Here is a 13464-nt window from a genome sequence, read left to right as displayed (position 1 = left end):
AGGTGTAAAAATACATTCTCACTTACTAAGGAAGTCTTCTCATATGGTCGTTTTTTGGTTCTATACTCACTGGCTCGGGACATAGTAATCACCGTCTTTCCCCATACGCTGCTCCGCTGGAATGAGGTGATCACAAGACTTACTCTATTTATACCTTGTATTTAATTGGGCGGAACTGGTTACATGGCCAAACATGGGTGTTCCGATGTCAAAAGTTAATTGGATGCCCATGTTTGGAAGGTCCGATCGTAAGCCATACATATGATCGCCTGATGTGTCAGCAGGGGCTTGCGATAGGTGAGCGTCGCTACACATGAGCGTGTGTTATGTGCGCATGTGCTAGGATCTAGTGATAATCCTTCGCGCATGCGTGTTGGATTGGCATTCATTGTCGGGGCTTGCGATAGGTGAGCGTCGCAACACACGAGCGTGTGTTTTGTGCGCATGTGCTAGGATCTAGTGGTAATCTTTCGCGCATGCGCGTTGGATTGGCATTCATTGTCGGGCGGCAATGCTTGTTAGCGCATGCGTCCTGATGCCGGGCTCATGTACCAGGGCGATGTATTACATTCTGTATTAAAAAATAGATCAAATACGTAAGAGATATCATAACAAGGATGTTATGGGCCTCAGTTAGGGCGGTACTGGAGGGTTCTTAAGTATCATAACGAGGATGTTATGGGCCTCAGTTAGGGCGGTACTAGAGGGTTATTAAGGGATCATTAATGATAAAAATAATGTGTCGCACTTACTTTCCTCTGCGCCCTTCAAGTTGTCACAAAATGGTTCAGTTTACCACAGCCAAGGCACGTTAGTCCAATGGCAGGTGTAGGAAACTGACTCTCTATGTACTATACCAAAATGAGGTATATCCTGCAGAAAGTTCAGTGGATCCCCAGGGGCTTTAAAGAGGCTAACGTAGATAATACTAATGCTCTCTTTTTGTGGTAGTGTGGGTGAGCAGTTAGGCTTATCAGAAGGTAGTAAACAACAGAGGTAAACGATGGACCCTTCTTAATGACAGCACCTGACTACCTATCTCCCCAAAATATTGGATGACCCTTAAATTACTAAAGGGAAATGTGTGCACACTGACTGGCACCCATCGTTACCGTGCCTATTCCATAGGGAATCTAAATACAAGACAAACAACCGCAAAGGTGCACCCCTTGTAGAAGCTGGTATATACCTTTTTTCATCCAGTTTGAAACAGTCAGGGTTGAACTGTAAAAATAATTTTTAAATTAATGAGGACAAGGTTTTGCAGGGTTCCTAAATATTAGAAAAGGGTTGATCTCACAACCTTAATGTGTGTATAACTCATTTTCCTGTTCTGTGGTATTACACGGAATTCCAAAGGACAAGAGGTCCTGTGAGTCCCTGGGCTGAGGATGTGGGCACTGTATTCCAGTAGGCCGTTCGTATTAAAACAGCCGGCGCCCATCCACAAAGCCTTCGTCCCGCCGAAACACCCGCAAGGTTGCTGTGTTTCAAACTGGATGAAAAAAGGTATATACCAGCTTCTACAAGGGGATATTGAGTCTGGGAAGACGCTCTCCGGACCCCCTGCTTTCTGTATATTCGCTTTAAAAAGTGACTGACTACGTTTATAAAAGCCCTGAAGAAGTCCCAGCTAGGGACGAAACGCGTCGGCTGTACGTTGCACTGAAAATTGAAAATAAAGATTACTAGAAAATTACCAACATCTTTGTGGAAAAAAATTCCTTGTTTTTTCATCAATACCATTTGAACTCATTTCTTGTTTTTTGTGATGCACCTTTGCGGTTGTTTGACTTATCAGAAGGTAGTGTTCGGCATTTGTTGTACACATAGTTGCAATAAATAAGACATACACTCAATAAATCGAATTTATAAAAATAGTTCTTGATTATATTTATTTTTCAGAACCACAGAACTTCCTCTTAGATACATACTTTTTGCAATAGAAATAATTTTCAATGTAAAAAGGGCACACAGCGCAATTTTCAGACTTTGCAATGTTAACCTACGGGAGGAAGAAAACATTCAGCATACATATAGGTAACATAGGCTACAAGGCCAGTCTTTCGGGTGTTAAGGTCAGTATTGGGCAAGGTTGTGTTATGTTATGTTATGTTAATAACAATTTCTAGAGTGCGCGTACACCCGTAGGTTTCATGGCGCTATTTGTAAGAGACACGAAGCACAAATTCTAAGCGTAGGCCTGTTTGAATAGCCTAGCCACATTTTCAGGGACTTTCTAAATGCTAGAAGATCATTGCTTTTGTCTAATGGGTGGCGGAAGGGAGTTCCAGAAAGTGGCCGCCAGATAGTAAACCACCTTGACGTTTCTTCTTAAATGGGAGAATGGTTGCTAGGCCAAGGTGAGCGGAGCGTAGGTTGCGCGATGGTTTGTAGTTGGTGACCAGATTCCTGATGAATTTGGGGCCATTGTCATGCAGTGCCTTGAAAGTAATGCATCCCGCTTTAAAGGGGATCCTTTGGGCCACTGTCAACCAGTGGAGTTTTTCCAACCCAGCCCTAGCCGATTGCCACTTGGGTTGTTTCCAGATAAGTCTGGCTGCCTGGTTCAGGACAATCTGGAGACGTTTTAACAGACCTACTGGAAGGCCCAAATAGAGGGCATTTGAAAAGTCTAGGCGGGAGAGTACAAGGGCTATAACTACTTGGATGAGTGCTGATTGTGTTAATAGGTGAGCTATTTTTCAGATTTTTCTGAGTTGGAAGAAGCTGGAAGATACGACAGCTCCTACCTGTCCTTTAAGTGATAGGTCTGTACTAAGAGTGATCCCTAAGCTTTTAACCGAATGGATCTTAGTGGGAGGAGATCCCATATCAGGTGGCCAAAAATGCCGACCCCAGCTCAGTTCACTTTTCCCGGGCAAGATCAGTTCTGTCTTGCCCGGGCAGGGCCGGTCCTAGGCATGGGCAGTATGGGCAGCTGCCCAGGGCCTCGCGCTCAGGGGGCCCCGCCGCCGGCCCCGCCGAGTAGACCGCACTGAGCAGGGCCCGACATGAAAATGCAAAGCGCTGCGCGCACTCGCGCAGGCGGCAGTTAAAGTGCACCGTCACCGTGCACGCACGCACCCCACCTAGCGTAGTGGTGGTGGTGCCGTGCGCGTGCGGCGTTACTGCGTTACTGCGTATGGGTTTGATGTGGGTCGGTCCCAGGGCCGTCAATCTGGTAGCGCGCGAAAGCGCTACCAATGACAGCCCTGGACATTCATTTTGGCCAGCCCCCGCGCGCTGTGCGATGTGCTGCTAAAATGCAGTGACGCAGCACACACGCCGCACGCGCTCCCTGGCCTGTAGGGAGTCGGTAATCTGTTCGGCCGGGTCCGGGCCGCGTGGGCGGACGTATTCAGACTGTGACAGAGACAGAAGGTAAGTCACAGCGGTATTACCCAGCGGCATTGCCGGACCACCACGGAGGGACTGGATACTGCAGCACTGCCCCTCGCGCCAACCTAAATATTATCATTCTCCCGACTGCATTACTGAAAGCCTGCTTAAAGTTACAGGAATACGGGCTAAAGCTAGCGACCTGCTGCACTGACTGTCTCCATCATGGCCGCGGAGCATCAAACCAGCAATACCCAGTGCACGGCTCTATGCTACCACCAATCACTCTGCCAAAACTGTTGCTTCAGTACACAACCAATCACGCTGGCGAGGCATCGGGCGCTGCGAGGAGTTTGCTGTATGTAGTGCTGTGCAGCCGCCGACGATCACGTGCGGCTGTGTCCACCTCGGCGGCCCCGGCGCTCAGACAGACAGTAGTGCCTGCCAGTGCCACAGTCACTGCACTGTCCGAGACTAATACAGAAGTTGTTCACAACCGTAAGTACTACTACGACTTACACTGGTCACGAGGCAGCCTGCCACTGTGACTGTTGTGTGTCGGATGTTACTTACCTTGTTGTCTTGTCTTAAGTAACGGTGGTGGTGCGTGTAGTTTTTGCCAGGGCTCTCAGTGCTCTCTCTCATTCTGCGGGGGTTGGAGGCCCGGGGTCTGTCGTCATGACTCGCGCGTCATTCTCAGAGGCCCCTGAGTCCTCTCACCATCCTGCAGATTTTTCAGGCAGAACGGGTGGGGCCCTGCTACTGGCTAGCAATAAAGTTGTGTAAAGGTCATCAGCCGCCAACGGGATTTAGCCTGCAAGCAGTATTAGAATGTGCCTTTTCTAATTTGTTTGACCTCACTCAAAAAGACTTTACTAGTCAGTTTGATGTTTTTCTGCCGGCAACACACTGACTGGCACAGATGTTTTGACTAACTTGAGGCGGGCTCCTCTGCTCTCACAGGAGGGAGCACAAGGGTTAGTGCCCTTTCCTTTCTGGTGCTCTTCAGCAGTTTTAAGAACTTCTTGGCATTTCTTGTTGCTCAAATGGGTGTAATTTTCTGCAATTTAGAAGTTTCCCTTGTCTTCATTGCATGATTTTTAATCGCGAGAAAGTGTCACTCATAGTCGTTGAAATGTCACTCATAATTTCACAGAAATTATGAAAATGTCACACATGGTAATTTGAAACCTTGGCAGCTATGCACGGCCCATGCCACTTTCACTTTGTTAAGGAAACGGAAGGGCTGAGACCAGTCCAGTTCGTTGCTCCTGATTTTTATTTTGTCAGTTTCTCTGTCTTCCCGTCAACCTGCTCTTCTTATGGCGTTATACTTCTATCCTCCTACCGACGGGTGACCCATTGTCCAGCACTGATGTGCCCCCACCCGGGGGTGCTTGGAAAAGCGCTCTGCCCAAATTCCTTTGCTACTGAACCCCATCTATGGTTAACGCCTTTGTGAGTGAGGCGAGTCGCAAAGAACTGCAGAGCAAGCCCCAGCTTCCAGGCTGAGCAGTGGCGCCCATTTTAGATATTTTATTAATAGGACTTTCATTTTAATATGTGCTTTCTGTCCATTTCCAAGCACTCTCTTTCCTCCCCCAAATCTTGCCAGAAAATCGAAGCGGAGGCAAAATAGGGTAAAGTGACTATCGGCCATTTTCATATAGGGGAGAGGCCACGATTCAAAAATGTCTGTCTTAGTTCGAGATCCACCTTCTGCTCCGTACGAATAGCGCCCGATCCTCCAATGGCACACTGATGGGAAAAGTAGATATTCACAGATACCTCTACACAAGACCTCCAGTAGGGCAAAAATAATCTACTCTGTCATTGTTTGGTAATCTGCCTCAACTTCCTCCTCAACTGAGACTTCGGAAGGTTGGATGTTTAGGAAGCTAACCTGCCCTAATTCTTCAGTTTATTGTCATGCGTACAGATTTGTGAGCAATCGATCCACATTTCGGGGATGAGTAGTCTCTCCGGATAGTTCAAGATCTTTGTTATTGACACTCCCATTGTAATTATGCGGCAGGGGAAGATCAATTTATGCAGCAGGGTTTGCTAAAGTATGCACCAAAAAAATGCATATAATGTGGCGCAATGTAGCACATTTCGAAGCAGTATTGCTGTACAATGTTGCACTTTTTCCACATGTTAACAGTGTATGCGTGAATGTTTCACCTAATTATTGTCAGTTTAAAACCAAAATACAGAAATCGGCCATTGAAAAATGGCCCTCCTGTGAGACAAACAGCCTGTCGCTGTGCGGTAACACGTGGTAAAGTATTTAGTAACTTTTGATTGGTTTTTACATAGGAACAATTTACTAGGTGGCAGAGGGAGTAAAATCTTCAGAATGTGCAGCAGATGATGGAATGTGTGATAAATCCATAATGATGTGGAGAGCGCAGCCGCCTCAGAATCGCATAATTCTAGTTGTCCTGGTTAGATTTACATCTGAGGATGAATCAAAACTTGGTCAAGCCCAACTGGTTTAGACTTTACATCCACTAAAACACCGTGCAAGTTGTACTCCTCGTTACACAGGTATCCCCGTTTTTTGTGAAGTTTAACCATGGCCACTGGTTTGTGACTGTGTGCCCTCGGTGTGTTTCGCATAGTAGTTGACTTTCTGCATAATCCATAATCTGCAGATAAAAAAACAATCTTGTTCTAAAGGCACGTTTTTACTGATATCCACATTAGTTTGCTTCAGTGATGCCAAATAACTAAGATCTAAAGTCCTGCGAAGTCACTTTCCGTGATGTCACTTCTTGCACCGCAATATGCAATTAGAGGGGCCTCACATCTTCCCTTTCGCCCGGGGCCTCAGAAGGCCTAGGACCGGCCCTGTGCCCGGGTTAAGTTTGAGATGGTTAAGGGTCATCCATCTCTGTATATGTGACATGGTAGCCAGACATTCGGCGACCGAGTCCGTAGTGTTTAGGGGAATGATTAGCTGGAGGTCATCAGCATAGTTGAAAATAGTGATTTTGTGTTTTTTTAAGGAATGTAACAGCGGACGAAGGTATAGATTAAATAATAAAGTTTGAGAGTGACGAACCTTGAGGCACCCCACAGGTAGATGGAGTCCTGGGGGCTGTAAATGTCCCTAAACTTACTGACTGTGTGCGATTCATGATAAAGGAGGCTATCCAATTCAGGGTGGGGCCCCTGAGGCCGGCCTGCTCGACACGGTACATCAGTATATTATAATCAACCGTGTCGAACGCGGCCGACAAATCAAGAAGCACCAGGGCCTGGTGGATGCCCTTGTCTGCGTTAGATCTTAGAGGATCCTGAACTGCCGGAATTTCGGTTTCTGTTGAGTGAGATGGCTGAAAACCTGCCTGATTCGGCTCTAAGTATTCAGAATTTTCAATGAAGTTGGACAAACATCTAGATACGTGAGCCTCAAGAAGTTTGGACAGGAAAGGGAAAAGGGAGATGGGCCTATAATTGGCCGGGTCCAGGGGGTCTGCTCCAGGTTATTTCACTAGTGGGATCACCGTGGCATTCTTGAAGCTGCCGGGGACCTTGCCTTGTGAGAGTGATTCATTTAAAAATGGAAGGATGCCTAGTGGGATGGCTGAGCACACCTCCTTCAGAATGTGAGGTGGGCAACTATCGTTGGGTGAACCAGATTTGACACGGGAAAGAAGTTCTGAGAATGTTTTTGCATCAATAGGCGGAAGTGCATCTAATGTAAGTGGATTATGATAGATATCTTCTATGGGATCCTGACAAAGCGGGTTTTGGATACTCTTTTTTATAGTAACAATTTTGTCTATGAAAAAGTTATTTAATGAGTTGCAGAGCTCCTGCGTGGGGGCCAAGAGAGGGGCTGTTCTTTCACTATTACATAAATCATTTACTATAATAATAATGTCCTTGGATTTGTTTTGGGAATTTAAAATTTTTGCTGAAAAATAATCTGTTTTACTTTTTAAAATAATCTTTTGATAATTTCTGCGAGCAGAGATAAATTCCTCCTTGTCTTGTAGCTTATATTTTGCTCTCCACTTTCTTTCTTTCTGGCACACCTCGAGTTTTAGGTTCTTGAGATCTGAGGTGAACCAATTATGGGCGTCCATGCTACGTGTGCGAGAGAATTTCACTAAGGGCACGTGTGTATCAGTGGCCTTTAAAAGCCATTGTGAAATCCTCTCCTCCATAAGATCTACATCCTTGCAGGTTGCCGGCAACGTAGATGCCAATGTATCTAGGAAGGCTGGTGTGTTAATAGCTTTCCATTTTCTAGTTTCTCCACCCACCTGGGGTGGTGGTTTGGTGTGTCCACTAATAGTAATTGTGAACTGTATTAGAAAATGGTCGGACCAAATGCAGGGCATAATAGAGGGGGTGAGAGTGAGAGGTTATGAGACCATATTTGGTCCAAGCTATGACCTTTTGCATGAGTGGGGGAGTGTATGTGATGGGTCAGATTGATGTTTAAAAGAAGTTCTAGGAGTTCCGTTGCCTGGACGTCGCCTGCTGTGTTGTCAAACCAGTAATTTAAGTCACCGACCAGGAGTATTTTCGGAAAGTTCGTCACAAGAGAGGCTATCTGTTCTGCCAGGGATATCGGGAAAGTAGTCATAGTTTGAGGGGGACGGTAAAGCAGGGCAAGTACTAGAGCGCCGCTAACCGTGTTGGTTTTAATGACTATATTCTCAGTGTCAGTTAGGGTCAATGACGGAAGCATCACAAATTTATGATCTTAATGAATGATGGCTGCTACCCCCCGCCCATTTTGCCAGTAGGACGGTTTGCTGCTATGATATAGTACTTAGATGGAAGTGCTGCTAGAATATCCGGTAGTGAGTCTTGGGTAAGCCAAGTTTCTGTAACCAAGAGGATGTCAGGTTTTTCGGTAGTAAGCAGTAAAAATATGTCAGTTTGGTGCTTAACCATGGATCTAGTGTTGAGGTATATACAATGGAATTTTAATTGGGGGTTGGTCGGAAGTGGGGTATTACTATGTTTGGTAGTTGAATGGGATAATGTAACCTGAGAGATACCATAGGTTGCGGTACGTCTCAGTATGTGAGGGGCCAGTGGAGGGCAAAGGTGGGTGGGGGGTCTTAGAGAGAGTAGCTTGCTAGCCGAGTATATCTGTTTTTGGCCATAGTCCGTGGCCCCTGGTCCCGGTCGGGCGCGGACGGGCGCAGACGGGCTTGCCTTTGGCGCGCCTTCGGTGCGCCATCGGTGCGCCCGCTGCGCGTAGGTGTCATATTGTCTTTGCAAGTATATGGCTGGTCAACCACTAGAGCCCCAACCTAGCGCGAGTAGTTGTGCTTTGTCCTCGAGCGCATCGGCCCGACTGAATCTTAAGTACCCTGTGGCTGGTCAACCACTAGAGCGCCACCCTGCCACAATGGCCGCTCTGCGCGGCTCAACCAGGAAGTGAGTGCCTCCCTCCACACAATCAGCACGAGATTGCTGCGGTGGACCGGGGAGAACAGTCAGATAAGCGCAAGCAAGGTAATCACAGAGGGATTAAAAAATTTAACATTTAGCAGTTTTAAAAATAACACGTAGGCAATTTCAAATTCGTAGAGCTGGCGCGAGGAGTTGTGCTTTGTCCTCGAGCGCATCGGCCCGACTGAATCTTAAGTACCCTGTGGCTGGTCAACCACTAGAGCGCCACCCTGCCACAATGGCCACTCTGCGTGGCTCAACCAGGAAGTGAGTGCCTCCCTCCACACAATCAGCACGAGATTGCTGTGGTGGACCGGGGAGAACAGTCAGATAAGTGCAAGCCAGGTAATTACAGAGGGATTTAAAAATTAAACATTTAGCAGTTTTAAAAATAACACGTAGGCAATTTCAAATTCGTGGAGCTAGCGCGAGGAGTTGTGCATGGTTTGCAGGTTCCATTCAGCACCAACAGTGCACCTTCAGCGGCACAGGGGCGGCCGGGTGCAGGGTGCAAGTTAGATGTCAGGCCCCCAATACAAATCAATGGGGACAGGGGCAATCGGACAGGGGTTGCTTACTGGTAAGAAGCAGTGGATTAGGGGGTCAGTCTATGGGGGTTGAGGCAAGAACTGGACAGGGCCCAAAGAAGCACCATCATTATACCACCAGAGGCACAGGGGCCGCCGGGTGCAGGATGCCAACACAGTGTTGGGCACCCAATGCAAAGCAATGGAGAAAGGCCGAGTTGGACAAGTGCTGCGGGCCCAGAGGAGACCGGTTGAAGGAAGCCAACAGTTGGACAGGTAAGTTGCAATGCTCTGGACGTAGGGACACCTTTCGTCCTCTTCACCAAGGCCCAGGGCAGACGGGTGCATGGCTTATAGGTGCAGGTTGCGTTTGGGGATATCTTCTTGCAGACGCTGCAAGCGACGTTGAGGAATCCGGGAGAGGTCAGGTGGACTCGGGCTCTGGAGCACTGGGTAACCTTGCTGGAACCAGTGGGTGTAAAGGTGGAACCGGGGCAAGCTTTGCTGATCTTCAGGTTACAACGTCTTTACTTTGAAGATGGTTGATTTGTGAACAGGTCTGCTGTTCTTGGGAGATCTTGGTCTTTATCAAAGGCAGGCAGTCCTCCCAAGGCTTTAGAGGTAGCTGGTCTGCAAGATGGGTCGTCTTTTGGTGTAGGATCATGGAGGGCTGCAGACAGGCTGGTAGGGCTGGGCCAAGTCAGTTGTTCTATGCAGTCTTCTCTGCTGGTGCGGATTTGTGGTGTCATGCTCTTCTTATGTCATCAGGAACTGAGGTTCAGGGGATGCTACCTACATACTAGATTTAGGGGTATTACAAAGTAGTGACAGGTAGTGGCCAATAGGCCACTTACCTGGGGTGTCTACAACTTGTATTATACCCATCTCCTGTTGGAGGGGGACATAGACCTAGCCCTGGTTGAATAAGTCCCACCATCTTGAAGATGGTGGGCACTGAAAGATGTACTTCCCCTTGCCTCCAGCACACCTCCTTTTCTTTCTAAGTTTTCCCACTTGTCCTCCCACCAAAAATGGGTGAGGACAGAAAGAGGGCCTGTTCCCTTTAACAGAAGAGACTGGGGCCGCATTACAAGGGGGAGGCGTGAACATCTCAACCCAGGAAATGCATTAATCTTGACCTCAGAGTGTGTAGGCACTCTCCCCATGAGGTCAGAACATTGTCTGGCAGTAGCAGGCTGGCTCAGCCTAGTCAGTGACCACACTAAGGATTCATAGGTTTCAAGGGTCCCCTATAAGGGGTCCTCTGTGTGCAATTTTTAATAGGTTTGACACTGGAATCAGTGGAGGTTTATTATGCTCAAATGTTTGGTACCAAATATCCCATACTTCAGTGAGGTCATCATGGAGCTGGGTAACTTTTAATGACGAGAGCCCAGCCCATGTCCTTACTATGGCTTGTCTGATCACTTACAATATCCAGCAATCTACAAGGCTATTGCAGGGGCATATCTACTCTTGCGGATATGTCCTCACAGGAGATACAGTGTAACCTGCCTTAGGGCTAATGTCTGTTAGAGGGATGTCTTACCTATATATCATGCAGTGCCTGAGGGCATGGCACACAGGGATGTGTGCCATGTTGACTCTTCAGTTTTGTCTGCACCAAGACAGTCAGGCTTCAGTGGAAGTGTGCATAATGGTCTGGTGGAGAGATTCAACCAGACCTTGAAGGGCATGAGTAAGGGTCTAACAGAACCCATGAGGCATAAGTGGGACATCCTCTTGCCGTGCCTTCTCTTTGCATACAGGGAGGTACTACAGAAGTCTCTTGGGTTCAGTCCCATTGAGGTTCTGTATGGTCACCCTGTGAGATGACCTCTGAGTTTGGTGAAGGAAGGCTGGAAGGCAGCTCCCAGGAAAGCTCCCCAGGATGTGTTTAGTTACATGCTGGCCTTTAGAAACCAAACTTCCCACTTCAGGAAACTCGTGCAGGTGAACCTAGAAGCAAGCCAGGCAGAAAAGAGGATGTTGTATGACCAGAATGCCACTCTGGTCGAATTTGAACCTGGGCAAAAAGTGTGGGTTATGGCCCCAGTAGAACCTTGTGCCTTGCAGGGCAAGTGGACTGGGCCATTTGAGGTGGTGGAGCGCAAAAGTGATGCACCTACCTGGTGCATTTGTTGGCTCCTAGGAACCCTTTGAGGGTCCTCAACATGAACCGCCTGAAGCCCCACTTCGAGAGGTCCGAAGTAAGCATGCTCTTGGCGACAGATGATGGGGTGGAAGAGTAGAGTGAACCTTTCCCTGACCTCCTGTCTACCAAGGAGCACGATGGGTCAGTGGAAGGTGTGATCCTCTCCCCTACACTGACTCCAGAGCAGCAGAGTGACTGTCACCAGTTGTTGGGACAGTTTGCCCCACTGTACTCACTGGTGTACCCATGACGTGGACACCGGGGACAGCCCTCCTGTGAAGCACAAGATTTACAGGTTGACTGACCGGGTCAAGGCCAGCATTAAAGAGGAGGTCTCTAAGATGTTGGCGTTAGGGGTGATCGAGCCTTCCAACAGTCCTTGGGCCAGCCCTGTGGTATTGGTCCCAAAGGCTGCAGCACCCTGTGCTACTCCAGAACTGCGGTTTTGTGTGGACTACCGTGGGCTCAATGCCATCACCAGTGCTGACGCACACCTAATCCCCAGAGCTGATGATTTCATTGTTCGGTTAGGAGCTGCCAAGTTCCTCATAACGTTTGATTTAACGTCTGGGTACTGGCAGATTGCCTTAACTGATGGGGCCAAGGAGAGGTCAGCATTTTCAACCCCAGAAGGACATTACCAGTTCTGGGTAATGCCCTTTGTGTTGAAGAATGCCCCTGCCATCTTTCAGAGGTTGGTCAACCAGATGTTGGCTGGGCTGGAGGATTTCAGTGCTGCCTACCTGGATGACATTGCAGTGTTCAGTTCCATGCTGGGAAGAACACTTACAGCATATCGGTGAAGTGTTGGAGGCGCTGCAGAGGGCGGGCCTCACGATCAAGGCCAGTAAGTGCCAGACCGGGCAGGGTTCGGCGGTGTACTTGGGATACCAGGTAGGAAGCGGCCAGGTGGTGCCCCTACAATCCAATATTGACACCATTCTTGGCTTGGGAGCCCCCCAAGACCCAGACAGAGGTGAGGGCCTTATTAGGACACACCGGTTACTACAGGAGGTTTGTTAAGGGGTATGGCACCATTGATGCCCCATTCAGAGAGCTGACTTCCAGGAAGCAGCCCAAGAAGGTGATCTGGACTGAGTCCTGCCAGAAGGCTGTTGATGCCCTGAAGGCCGCCATGTGCATGGCACCCATGCTCAAGATCCCCGACTTGTCCAAGGAATTCATCGTGCAGACCGACGCTTCAGAGCATGGAGTGGGAGCCGTGCTCTCACAACTGAACGAAGAGGGCCTAGACCAGCCTGTAGTCTTCCTTAGCCGGAGACTACTCCCCAGGGAACAGAGGTGGAGTGCCATAGAAAGGGAAGCTTCCGCTGTGATCTGGGCACTGAAGAAGCTGAGACCATACCTGTGTGGGACTCATTTCCGGGTTCAGACAGACAACAGGCCCCTCAGATGGTTAATGCAAATGAGGGGTGAGAATCCAAAACTGCTGAAGTGATCCATCTCCCTACAGGGAATAGACTTTATGGTGGAACACCATCATGGCACAGAACATGCCAATGCAGAAGGTCTGTCCAGGTTCTTCCGCCCTAGTGAAGAGAACTCCCAGAAGGGTGTGTAGTTCTCCCTACTTTCAGCCGGTGGGGACATGTGTTAGACTTGGCATCTTTTGGCATGTTTCCCCTGAGTTTTTACTTTTTGACCTCCCGGTTCTGACTCTGTTTTTCTGGTGTAGTATTTCTGCACAGTATTCAAACTGCTGATCAGTTTTAAGTGCAAGTGCTCCTGTGGTAAATTGTGTTATGGATTGGTGTTTCCAAGATTGGATACTAGCGGGCCTGCAGCACTGATTGTGCCACCCACGTGAGTAGCCCTGAAAAGGTAACTCAGACCCGCCATTGCGGAGTCTGCGCGCAGTTTGTAACTGCCATGTCGACTTGGCCAGTGCACACACTTGCCAGTCCCTCACTTTCCCTTTTCTTACATGTCAGCCACCGCTAAGGTAGCCCCAGATTACCCCTGTGGGCCAGGAGCAGTGTATGTGAAAGGTAGGAC

The 13464-nt window shown here is 48.4% G+C and overlaps 1 long non-coding RNA gene across 1 annotated transcript in view; it reads left to right on the top strand.

Annotated features, from left to right (window-relative positions):
- The first annotated feature begins 3311 nt into the window (after positions 1-3311).
- Positions 3312-13464, top strand: part of LOC144772854 (uncharacterized) — a 52213-nt gene continuing 42060 nt past the window's right edge. The window contains exon 1 of the long non-coding RNA XR_013599859.1: positions 3312-3384. This is a non-coding gene — a long non-coding RNA (uncharacterized LOC144772854). The remainder of the gene's footprint in view (positions 3385-13464) is intronic.

The sequence above is a fragment of the Lissotriton helveticus genome, chromosome 1_1 (assembly GCF_964261635.1).
Source record: "Lissotriton helveticus chromosome 1_1, aLisHel1.1, whole genome shotgun sequence".
NCBI lineage: Eukaryota > Metazoa > Chordata > Amphibia > Caudata > Salamandridae > Lissotriton > Lissotriton helveticus.
Note: the sequence above shows the minus strand (reverse complement) of the source record. Positions and strands in the feature narration are given on the sequence as shown.